Consider the following 9353-nt stretch of genomic DNA (forward strand, 5'->3'; position numbering starts at 1 on the left):
GGAGCGCTACCCGAATCGCTGCCCTTGCGCAACTTCGCGCGGAGGGACGCGGCGGGCCGTTTGCGCCGGGCTGCGGGCGCTCCTGCAGCCCTGCGCGGGCCGCGTGGGTTTTGAAAGTGCTGCGGGGCAGCGTCGTGGATGTGCTCGCTGTGCATCCGAGCGGCGCTTCCCACGTATCGGGACCTGGGATGCAGCGCCCTGATACGTGGCAGCCTGGCTTTTATTTTATGCGGACTGGAGCTCCGCTCCCCCAGGCCTTTCCCAGGCTGATGCACTGTCTGCGGCTCTGTAGCGTGGTGGTGCTCTGGCTTTTGCGTTGACTTAGTAGAGCTGTTTTGATCTACTGACTTTGTATTGTCATGAGGAGGAAGGTTAAAAAAAAAAAAAAAAGCAAGAGAGAGTTTCAGCCCCCTCTCCACCCAAACCAGGTTCTTAAAACTTGATATTTGTAGCTGCTGCTCTTTGAATAGACACTCCCTGGAAAGTAAGGAGCAGCGTTTATTGCGCCGAGCTGCAAGCATCCTAGGTGTCAGCGACCTGACCGTAAGCATTTGTGCCCTGGAGACTAGGGATCCTCTCACTGATTATCAGTGTGCCGCATTTACACAGGCACCTTTATCACTGGAGATTCATAACCCAGGAAGAGACTTTTGAGAAGCTACATGTGGTTTTCACGTTTCGAAACTGACACAGAAATTCATAGTTTCTCTCAGTACTCGCTGGTCAGCTTTTCATGGATCAATGCGTCTGAATAACAAATGACTGGTTTGTTATTGTAGGAAGGCGGTTTTGAGGTCTCTGAAAGGAACTGCATTCAGGTTTTTTGTTTTTATTTTGTTCTGGTGTGTTGTTTTTTTTTTTGATTTGTGTCTTTCACTTTTTTCCCTTGATCACTTTAACTTGAAAGTGGCTGCGTGAGTCTGTCCTCACAAAGTGCATGTGGGAGCCCTTTGTGGATATGGCTTTGCTTTAGATGATCTCCACTTACCCTGATCCTCTCAGCAGCAAGTCATGTGCTTTGAAATGCCTGCGACACAGAGGAGTGCTCCTCGTTTCTCCAGGATTCAAAGCATTACCAGATTTAGCAGCTGAAGGATTGGACAAAATATTTTATGCTGTCTTTGTATCATCTTCAACGCAATTTGCTAAATCTGTCAAAGGCCAAATGAGGCGGTTGGAAGTGATTTCGGCTGTGTTCAGAGAGTTACAGGGTTACGCAGAAAGTAGCTCCTAACAGCCCAATAAGCAAATGATTTTTAGCTAAGGTGGGTTCGGTATGTGGGGTGTGCACGCAGATGCCGGTTGGTAATGTTACTGCTTCAAGATCTGTAGCCTGCACGTAGGTGAGAAACTTGGCTGCTCTGGGGTGTTTAATTTTTCTCTGCTTTTTCCGACTTTGATAGCAAATGGCGCTTACAAAACAATCCTGTCATACCTCAAATGCTGGTGAGAGCCAAGTCCGCTCTGATAAACTTCTCAGGTATCTCTAAGGTCAGCGTGGGGAGTGGAGATGTACGCTATCTGCAAGCATTTCTGGCGCTTCAGTCACCCACCCAGAATTCAAAAAATTCTTCTTTGTGTGCCCAGAGCTTTTTACTGGTATAAATGTAGCAGGCAGGAACTAGCAGGGATCTTCCTCTGATTCCCACCTGTCATGGAAAACGTTCTGATATGGACAGGTAGCTCCATCTCATCCGTTTCCTTAGCGTAAACCTAAATTCAGTGAAACACAACACTCGTCTTTTTTTTAATGTCATTGGGAAGCATGTGATGAATCATGCAGGATCCGTGTGACTGAGCTGGTTTGTCTTTCTGAGCAGTCAAATAGCCAGGTATTAATTTTGAGAGGCCCAGAGGTTTCTTTCTAGCAAAGTTCAGAGAGAGTAGTTTACAATCCCTGCTGTCTGGCTCTGGAACAAATGCATTAGCTGAATGAGGTTTAATCTCTACAGGCAACTGCCAAATGTGAAATGCTTTTATGGTTCAGTTATCCTTATTTATAATTTAAAAGCATAAATCAGGCCTGGGGAAATAATAGCATAAATCAGCCCTCAATTAAAAGTCCTTAGCAGCTATGCAAGTCCTCTAATATAGGGTGATATATGCATTTTGGATGTATGCTCCAGATGAAAGCTGCGTGCCAGTGAATATCTTAAATAGGATGTGTGTTTGTAGAAGCAGAGACCACTTACCATTGTGAAAATTCAACTCCTGAGAAGCCTTATAGGCAAGTAAATTCAACTGTATTTTGTACCTGGCCATTCCCCAAGCTGTTGCGTTCTCTATGAGCTGTAGAACAACATTGCAAAAAAAGAAAGAAAAAAAAAGAAGAAGAAAAAAGAAAAAATCAGTTGTTCTAAAGAAGTAGTAAATATGTTGGCCTAAGTGCTTTCCGAAAGGTCAAGTGATTTTCTTTGACCTTTTCCATCAGATCTTTGAGTTTAGGCGGATGGTGTTGGTATCGGCTTGTGGTTTCTAACAGGAAAGGGGGCAGGTATCCCCTTGAAGAACAGCTGTATTCTAAAATAACTTCCATAAACAGCAGAACAGCTGATGTGAAAGCAACTCGTATCTTTTGGTGCCGGAAATCTGTAAAGCAGAATCTTGTGGAAAGGCTTATCTGTATTTCAAGGATGTCATTTTTCAGGTCCTGCCTGATCGAGAACACGTGTTGTTTATGGAAGTTATTTTAGAATACAGCTGTCGGCTTAACCGTTTTTGACCCTCGTTTAGGTACCAGGTGTGGTGGCTGGCAAGGGATCGTAGACCAAAGTAATGAGAAATCACTCCCAGCCCTGTGGGCATCTCACGGTGAAGGTGACCCGCGTGCCCTGAACGTACTGCAATAACGTGCCTGGATCCATAGCTTTTACCCCCAGATTTGAGATGGAAAATGTGACTTGACCAGACACTGAAATTAATGGACATTGGCAAAAAGTAATTTCCGTGGTAACATGTGAATCGGTGAATAGTACAAAGGACAAACCACTAGATATGTGCTCATCTGTCAGTAATGCTTAAAAACGAATACACTTTCCGATCAGTTGTCTGTTTGGTGGGGGATCTTGGGCAAGCCAGAAAAATAACCATTTCTTCCCGATGTCAGTGTCTCGGATAGAAACTCTGATGTTTTCCGCTGTCAGAAAGGCATGTTTAAAAAAAAAGAAAAGAAAAGAAAAGAAAAGAAAAGACCTCCTTCGGCCAGCTTGCTCGTGAGCAGCACTCAGTCAGCTGGAGGAGGAAAGCCCTAGGATGTGGCCTTTTTCTTTAATGCGTTGTTACTGATAGCTGGGTAGTCAGCGCAAGCAATGGTTTTAAGCTGTAAATGCTAGAGATAAGTAATGACAGTATTCTGATGCTTTCGGGTTTTTTTGGAGGAGGTAGAAGTGGGAATGGAAGCAGCCTGCCAAATTGGTGGTGATCCTTAATGTCTGCGTTATAGAAGCTCTTAGGGGCTATGTGCTGCCTGAAAAGTCAGCGAAAGCACAAATAATCCTCTAGTTTGAGGGCTCTGTGTTTATGAACATTGCATCCTGGCCGAGCTTAATTTGGGGTGAGAGAGGCAAGCGCTGAAAGGTGCAAAAAAAACCCGTATCTTTTTGAACCTCTTTAGCCTCTGTGCGGTCCCCGTCCCCTCCCGGCTCCTCCCGGACCCGCGCGCCGCGGGCATCCTTCTTCCTCGCCGCTAGCCCGTTTGGTGCCCGGCGCCGGGCAGAGGCGGGCGCTGACTGTAGAGAAGGAGGGTTGTGCAACGGGGTGAGATCACAACGAGGAAGTCGGTCGGTCGGTCGGTTGGAGAGCGGTGCCTCAGCTATCATGTGCCCCGCAGCGATGCCGTTTTTCGAAAAAAGTAAAATAGAAACTTGCAGGGGAGAGCGTGGGGGGAGGACTGGGGGAGGGGAGGGTTAACACGTGGACCCCTTCCCTCGGACTTCAGCTTCTTTGGCCTCAAAAGAGAGTTGGGGAAGATGGGTTCAGCTTCTCCGGAGAACATGCTTAAGGTGCCTGGTGGGGGACGAGCGTGCTCCTGGCAGCGCTGCCGGTGCCTCCGCGGCTCGGTGGAGTTGCTTCGGGAATGGCCATCGGTCCTGCGTCCATGTCATCCGGAGCGCGTCTCGTCCTCAAAGCGCGGGCTTTCTCGGGAGACGGGGAGCAGCTCTCTGTGAGGAGAGCGTCCCCGGCCCAGCGTCGCTGGCCGCGCGCGGCGATCGGGCCGAAACGAGGGTCTCGAAGCGCGGCCGGGCTTGCGAGCCGCCTCCCGCGGGCGCCGTGCCCTTCCTGGAGCGCAGCCGCTCCCGGGACGGGACGCGGCGCAGCGGGCGGGATGCGCTGGAGGGCAGGAGGAGAAGTTTTCCATCTCCTGCATCCAGTGTTTTGTAACGCGCTTGGTCCTTTGCCAGCGCCGATCTGAGGCAACGGCCGGCTTCTCTGGGCCAAGTCTGCGCTCGGGGCGAGACAGCCGTTTGCAGCCTCCCGAGCCGCCCTGGCGTGCGGGACCCGACGCAGGACGCCGCTTCCCCCCTGCTCCCCGCAGCTCCTTCTTCGGGCTTTTGGGGGCTTTTTTCCCCCCCCCCCAAGCGTGGATGGAGCAGTGTTAATGTCCAGTTTGCATCCGTCTCTCCAAGCTGGAGGAGGTCTCACCCCAGAGCCCTGTCCCCAGCCCCATGCTAAAAATGTGGGGTTTTTTTTCCCCCTTTTTTTTTTTCCCCTTTGTGCAAGTCAGGGCGAGGAGAGGCGCTTGGCCGGCCTGGTGGCGAACCAGCAGAGACGGGCAAGCTGCGAGGATCGGCGAGCGTCCCCGCCGGGGCGATGCCGCAAGCCGCCTTTCCAGCCTCGCCGTCCCGGGCTGCGGGGGCTCAGGCAGCCCCCGGCCCCAGCAAGCTGTTCGAAGGGGCATTGCTGTCGCCCCCCTCCTCGCGTCCCTCCCCCCCCCTTTTTTTTTTTCCTTTTTCTTTTTTTTTTTGGTGGCTTCATTAGAAACATGGGCATGGGGGGAGCCGTCCAGTTTCAGCTGCCGATTTTGCACGGTCGCCCCGTGCCCACCGCTGCTATTTAGGGAGCCGGCTCTCGCGCGGGGGCTCCAGGTGCAGCGCGGGGACGGAGACGGGGCGGCGTGATGGCCGGCGGGGGGGACGACGACGACGACGACTTTCTTACGGGCTGGTTTCGCACGGGGGCCGGGCGGGAGGCGCCAAGGCTTGCAGAAACCCTTCCCCGGGAGGGGAGGCTGCCCAGCGCCGTGCGTCCGGGAGGTCTCTTGTCCCTGCGTCCTGCTGCGGAGAGGGTTTTCCTGGCAGAGAGGGGTGCTCGGTTTTGGGCCTATTTATTTATTTATTTATTTATTTGGTCGGTGATGTCTGGGGTCATATAAAATGTGGTTCTGGATATATATTTAATGCGAACCCTGCCCACAGTGCAGGCCAAGCTTTGGAGGGCAGCGCGTTTGCCCCCCCCCCCCAACCCCGGCCGAGCACCGTGCCGCTGGATGCCCGTGTCCCCGCACGTGCAGGACTTTCCCCGCTCGGTCCCCGCCACCGGCGCTGCAGGGGTTTCRGAGGCTTCGGGCGCCAGCGCGGGTTGCGGTCACACTGCCCGGCTGCCGTTCCCGCTGCTTCCCGCGCTGCCCGGCCAGCAGCAGCAGCGGCGAGGCAAGGAGGGGTGTGTGTGGAGGTTTAAAAAAAAAAGGGGGGGTTATTTATTTATTTATTTAATTTTATTTAATTTTATTTATTTAATAAAGTCGTTCACCTGAGCAAGGGGGATGCAATTCCCTGCCAGCCCTGGGACTGTCCCGCGCGCCCCGGGGTGCGGCGAGCCCTGCGCCGCAGCGGCCGGTGGGGAGACTCACCCCACCGCCTTCCGGGGTGGGGTTGGTTTATGTTGGGTTTTTTTTTCTTTCTTTCTTTCTTTCTTTCTTTATTTCCCCAAGCAAGAATTGATTTCGTGCAGTTTCTTCAGAGAGGGGTGGACGGGCCCTTCCCTTTTCGGTTAGGCCTCCGCGGGCGGATTTCGCTCCCGGCAGCCCTGCTTCCCTTTCCTTCCAGCCGCCCTTTCTCGCGCAGCGTTTGCCCGGCGGCCCCGATGCGGAGGAGGACGTTCAGCCGGCTCCCAGGGCCTGTAGCCGAAACCTTTCGCATTTGCCGCGCTCGGTGGTGGGGCGGGGGGGGGGGGGTGATTGAGAAGTTTTGAACTTTGATGTTTCTGCGCTGCACACTTTCACTTTCAGTCTCACTCAGTTAAATATCTGACATCTGTGCCCATCCTAAAGCATGCAAATTTTTTTATTTTTTTTTTTAAAGCATTTGGGAGGGCGATTCATTTTCACAGGCCCTGGTGAAATGCCCTCCGGTCCTGAGCTGCACAGGATATCCCAGGTGGGCGCTGCTTGGCCCAGTGCCGCCAGTCTCCCCCCGGGTGCTTTTCGGCCCAGCCTGCACCGATGCATGGGATTTTCCCTGCCCCGGTGCAGAATTTGGCCCTTCTCCATATTGAACGAGACCGTCCGGGTTCGTGGTGGGGGGATCCTATGTTATTGCTGATATTCACCTGTGCCTGTGCAAGGGGAAATGCACCTGTGCAGGGCCTGGAGGAGGTGTTTCACCCCATCCAGACCGCAGTCGCATGGCTTTTTTGGGCCTTTTTTTGGAGCGGCTGTAACTCCTCTTGCAGCGTCGGACCGAACAGGGTGCGGGCTCCCTGTGCGAGGGTCCTGTGCCGCTCGTCTGGGCGAGCAGCAAGGAGGGCGCCTGCTGGCGGGTGTGATCCCTGTGGCGCCGCAGGTTTCGGACGCGGCTGTTTGGAGCTGGGGAGCGAAGAGGTCCCCGAGCCTTTGGAGCATGTTCTCCAGGTGCAATTGGCCCCTCGTTTCCCTGTCACTTTTTGCAAGCCTCACCTTTTGCCTTTATTTGAAAAAAACAGCTTCCTGTTTGTGTTGCATGAGCCGCGCTGGCTCTTCCGACATCTGCTTCTCTGCAAAATAGTTTTCCTCTCCACCTCTCGTTTGAAGCTGGGTGGAAGTGTTTCTGGGTGTGAAAGATGTTTTTCTTTCTCTTATCCCACCAGGGCCACCTAAAACCTCCTCTTACAGTCTGTCAGGTGTTTGGATGTGTTGTAATGCTCTTGTGTCTTTGCAAACTTAGGACAACTGCTTGTTCAAGTTGTTGACTTTTTTCTTTTTTTGGTGCTAAAACTATATAGTCTTGCTGACTAAGGTTTGTGAAGCTGCTGTATTGCAGCTTTGTGACTTTGGATCCCAAACGGTGTCTGCCTGCAAATCCTGGGGCCAAACGCATGAACGGAGCTGCGTGTCAGCAGAGCTCAGCCGTGCGCGTGCGTTTTTCGCCGCCGTGTGACACACAGTGGCTCTTGTGTCGCCTTGAACAAAAGCAGAAAGGATTAAGATGGAGTGAATCAAGCTGGGAAGTTTACCTAGCAAACACAGATATGGATGAAGTTTTGGCAGGTACTCAGCACTCACAGCAAACTTTGCATGCCTTTCCGTGCATCGGCGGATCGTGTCCTCAGTCAGCGTCCTTGGGAAGCAATAGCCTTGAGGCTGTTGTCCAGGTAATCAAATTTCAGGCAAAGTGATTTAAAATTAGCATCTGGAATCATAGCTCTGGTCACCAGCTGGAAAGCCCGCACTTACAGATTTGATCTTAGTCTTGTTCTCCATGGGAAATGGACTGAAAATGGTGATTTTTATTGGCTAGTATTTTGGCATTGCTTTTTATTAACCTGGTGGCTTTATGAAGTCTAGACCAATTTATTTTAGCCATTCTGTATTTGAAAATGCACTTACTCAAATTTTTATGTTTTTGGATTCTTTCTGACATCAGTGAATTTATTAACTGGGTAATTTGTGTCAAGCTTTTCTCAGAAACAATTGGAATTGAAAAGTACAGAACCCATATCTAAAATGTTTTTACTGGCTTTAATATTGGCTGTACCAGGATAGCGTTTGCAAGAATGCATTTGACATTTAAAGCTGATTTATTACGCAGAGGATGTGACTAGTACAGATAGTTTCTCATCAGCGTCCTTCAAGAAGCTGAAGCTGTTAAACCTCCATCTTCTGCAGCTTTTTTCTTTTTTACCATAAATGTGTTTGGTGTTTTTTTTCCCCCTCTCAGTTTTTCTGTTTCTGGCCTTCCAGTTCCTTGAAGGTGAACAAGAACAAGCATCGTGTTGCACCCGCTTTAGCATGATGAGTGGTCTTGGTTTGACTTGGGGGCTGGTGACTGCCAGGCTGTAAAAGCACCGTGTAATGTTCAAATGCTTGTGGTTGTCCTTGCCCGGCTGGGGCACACAAGCTGCAAAAGAGGGATTTACTTTTAAATTAGCCTAACTGGCAAACTCTTTGGTTCCCCTCACTTTGTACTCTGCGTGAATGAATGCGAGCCATTAAAAGAGCTTTTGTGTTTGAACTAGAAAGCCTCTCTGGGCTGATGGGATGTGCTTCCAAGTTGTTTCTCTTGAGAAACAATTACAAAAAGTGTACTTTTGCCTTAACAGGAAAGGGTTTTTAGGTGGGACTGCGGCCACCTGGTGTGTGGAAGCTGGCTTGATTTGCAAGCGCTGCAAAGGGATCTGCTGCTTCCGCCGTTCAGTTTCCTGCAACATCCTGTAGACTGGTCAGATCTCCCTGCAGAGCCAACACAGGCAGAGCCACAAAGCCGTGTTCTGCCCGGAAAATGCCCGGGTGATTTTTGAAATGCTGCTCCTGGTGACAGTATGTGAGGAAAAGATGACCTCTTCAAGTTTGTGCAGAAACTTTCCTTTTTCATCTCAAATCTAGCACCTGGCTCTTTTCTTTCGTGTTTAAAACTCCAGTGCTGCAAATGCTTGTCCATTCCCACTGTCTTTGGATGAAGAACTGTAATTATCCAGTTTTTATTAAAGTACAGATATGCTCCTTCAGAGGCTTTCCATCATGCAGTGCCATATGAAGGACGGATGCCAGAGCTGTCATGTTGGTAACTGCTGGAGCGTGTTGATAGTTTAAGTGAATTCCTATCTAGTACAGCTTTTACTTTTTCAATGAACAGAATTTTAGCAGCAATGCTGAGCAACGCTCTTATAACCATGGCTTTCATACCTCTTCGTCCCTTGATGTCATCTTCTAACGGACATGAAACTGAGGGTAGGAGAGGGCAAAGGAGGCAGACGGAYGTGTGTCAGAGCCCGTGTGAGACAGGGAAATGGGCACAGAGCTGGGCCAAAGCCAGAAGCTATTCTGGGAGAGCGGCYGCCGCGAGGACGCAGTACCAGCTTTTGGAGGAAACGTCACGCTCTTGTCCCCTCCCGCCTCCACTGCCAGCCGGGCATCGCCGGCCACGCGCCCGAGCCGTGTC

Source organism: Apteryx rowi, unplaced genomic scaffold (assembly GCF_003343035.1).
Source record: "Apteryx rowi isolate R43461 unplaced genomic scaffold, aptRow1 scaffold_661, whole genome shotgun sequence".
Lineage (NCBI taxonomy): Eukaryota > Metazoa > Chordata > Aves > Apterygiformes > Apterygidae > Apteryx > Apteryx rowi.